Raw genomic sequence first — 3,430 nt, 5'->3', positions numbered from 1 at the left:
TATATCCAGAAAGATTCCCTTTCTTTGAGCTTCCTAATTCTATCGCCTCCTCTGCGTATGGCTGGGACATGTTCGATGACTTGGAATCTTAATTGGGCCACTGTGCGATTATGCGTCACAAAATGGTGTGGGACTGGTAATAGAATCTGCTTACAACGTATTGTTGACTTGTGCTTAGCACAAAGAAAGGGAATCTTTCTGGATATGTACTCTGGACACATTAGAACCCAAGGGCTTAAACCGTGAATATGAAGTACAGACTTGATTCATTGGGCCGTGCACCATGTCACCATGTGTGCAATTGCATTGTCCAATGGCTCACAATGGTTATGCGTTTTCATTGGATGGATAATCGAAGCCATGTTTTTTTCCTTTCTCTTGGGTTTGTTGTGTGAGTAGACTATAGGATTAAGTTAGTTACCGCAGGCAGTGGATTTAGCTTCCTGTCTTTGGTCCAGTGGTAGATTGATTGTTTGGTCTATGAGCTGTTATGGGTTTTAATCCAGGTGAATGCCCATGGGCTGCTTATAACTGTGTGAAATATGTAGTTTTACTGGGCTGGGATGAGAGAATCCATCGAAGCATGGTGTAGGGATTGTGGTTCCTGTGTGCTAAGAAGAAAGGCTGGCACCAGCCAGAAAGCCCCATTACAGCCAATAATCAACCGCTAGCCGCTGGAACTCGTTGCTCTAGATCATGTCAAACTCACACCAAGCAGGAATAGATACATTAGTCCACCATCCCACCCAAAGAGCAACTTCTGCTGCGCAGCTGGCTTTCTAGGCAGCAGCGCTATCGTGATGTCAGCGGGGGACATTGTGACAAGCCAGTGTTCCGTCACTTCATGTTGTGCACTGTTCAAACGGAAAATACATCAACAGGCAGACTACAGAAAAGCTTACTAACAAAGGTTAGAGAGGGGCTTTCTCAGAGGGCTTTTTACAGTTTGTCTATTCCCAATTAGCCGTTTAAGTATGCTTAATGAAAGTACTAATTCTTTCATAGGCCGCCCATTATTAGTATTTGACGTTCCTTATATTGCGGTATCAGGCTTCGCAGCAGGTTGCAAAACATTCATCACCCATGACTGTCCCCAATTGGGCTCAGAAGCTAAATGTCTATCATGACCTCTCTTTTTGAAAGTCCAAGAGCAAGCAAACTCTTCCTCCAGGAGAGGGAGCCAACAGATCACTAAAGACATCATCATTGCTCAAAGAAAACACCGAAAAACAATGGAAGCTTTAATTGGAGTGGAATCTGATAGACAGCACCTGATGCCAAGTCTGCATCTTCTAACACCTGCAGTCACTGCAGCAGCTGAATCCAATGTGTCCAAAAGGGATCTATTCTATTCAATTGCAAATGATCTAGATAAGACTGAGAATAAGATACTGCACGGGACATAGCAGAGTTGGTCAAGTTGAGTGGAGATGAGTTTGCTATTTGGCACAGCTTTTGCATCAATAAAGCAAGTAAAAGGTGTGAAAGATAAAAAAAAGGGTGAAAGTGTGAAAAGTGAATTGGCCAAATTGAGGTGCATATAAAGTTTTTGCTTTCTTTCAATTCACTAATGGGGCTCATTTGAATCAGGTGAATTGAGTTCTGCTTTTGGAAACTGGGTTAAGAAGGGGTGCACCGGTCCTGGAGGTACTGCAATACCAGGTCAATGCGTGGAGTGGACAGAGCAAGATTTTTTCCATCTCCTTGTTCTAAAAATCCATTTAATATATGGTCCCCAGAGAGGGGACGTATCAGATATTAAACTGATAAGAACAGATTTAATTTTTTTTTTTTTCTGTTTATCAGTAGGACTTCAAAATAACAAAGGTGATCGCCTCCCGTTGCCTGGGAACCGTCCAGGCACAAGAGGGCTATGTGTCACCAGAAGGCGCACACACTTCCTCAAGGCCGGCAGACGTGCAATCCCAGGCACCTTCCAGTACCGACCAAGGTAGCATCCTCCGAAACTACACTTGATCTTAGCCAAAAGGCCGAGAAGCTATAACCCGAATTGGTTACGGCCTTGAGTGGCACCCTGGCCTATACCGGACACATCTTAGGGAGAGGGAGACAAACCCACGCCTACAGAAGACATTTTGTCACCCAAGCCAACCCTTGAAAAGGCTGTTTTGCAGAGCAAAAACAAGAAGAATGATGCTTTTTGCAGCCGCCGCCCACTGCAATTAATCTGAATAACTCCTCCTCCTCCAAGCACCTCCCCTCCCCCTTGCAGTCTTTCCAATTCATGATACAAAAAGACGGACGGACAGGACAGGACAGGACAGGCTGCCTGACTTTCCGTCACTGCCACCCTTTGCCATCCTTGCCCGTAGAAAGCCCTTTCATCATCCCCAAACCCTAATCTTTTCCCTTCCCTTCCCAGCTGCGTCTCACTCCCTTTCATTAGGAAGTGAGCGCAGCCTTTTCTCCGTTCTGCACATGCGCGACGTTAAACACAAATGCGCAGGCGTGCGTTCCATTAGCCTCACTGCATTCCACTCCCATACAGGAAGTGGGCGCAGCTATTACTACGGTCGCACATAAAAGAACCCACGGCCACCACTGCACACAGCTGACTCCACCACAGGACACCCACTTCTACACCAACGCAGGTAAGACAGGATCGGCACCTCTATGCTCCCGTTACAATCAGGCTCAGTCACCATGTGATAACGCTCTCAACTCTTTAGTTGCAGGCTCCCCTTGCTTCACCTCCACTGGCTGTGCTGCCATTTCCTCTCCCACCTGGAAGGTATACTTTATTCCACTATTTTCCTGTTTCTCTCTTCCCCCTTTTCCCATAACCTACTTTTATCTGCATTTGTGGGGTATCTATATGCTATTTACATCATAGTTTTATTCATTAATATGGAAGGGAAGAGTGCCCATGAGAGTGTTGAACTGCGGAGAGCAAGAGATTAAGCTGCTCCGATTTGCCACCATTGATAAGCTGTTCTCAGTAGATACACATGCTATCCAAACAGCAGCATCCACCATTGCTTCAGCCCACCCATTCAGTGACAGCTCACCAAGTCAGCCAGAGGAGTGGTGTAAGGAATTACACGTAGGCACTGACTCCACACCTTCACATCACAAGAAGGGGGTCTACAGGCTAGTGCAAGAATACGAGCAAGTCTTCAGCAAACATCCGCTAGACTTTTGAAGAATAAAAGGGGTCAAACACTACATCCCCACAAGTGCACACCCACCCATCAAAGAGAGATATAAGCCAAAACTACCTGCACATTACCAGTGTACCAAGGACATGTTGAGCAACATGAAGGAGGCTGGGGTTATCCGTGACAGTTGTAGCCTCTGGGCAGCTCCGTTGGTCCTGTTAAAGAAGAAGGACAGCACCACTCCCCTGTATTGAGGAATAGCTAGCTGCATTGAGAACTGCAAATTATTTTTCTACCCTTGATCTCACTAG

At 45.9% G+C, this 3,430-nt stretch overlaps 1 pseudogene; it reads right to left on the bottom strand.

Annotated features, from left to right (window-relative positions):
• Positions 1-1,625: 1,625 nt before the first annotated feature.
• Positions 1,626-1,832, bottom strand: LOC142285779 (U2 spliceosomal RNA; annotated as a pseudogene).
• Positions 1,833-3,430: the final 1,598 nt, after the last annotated feature.

Source organism: Anomaloglossus baeobatrachus, unplaced genomic scaffold (assembly GCF_048569485.1).
Source record: "Anomaloglossus baeobatrachus isolate aAnoBae1 unplaced genomic scaffold, aAnoBae1.hap1 Scaffold_62, whole genome shotgun sequence".
In the NCBI taxonomy this organism is placed as follows: Eukaryota; Metazoa; Chordata; class Amphibia; order Anura; family Aromobatidae; genus Anomaloglossus; species Anomaloglossus baeobatrachus.
This window is presented reverse-complemented; position numbering and strand designations above follow the sequence as displayed.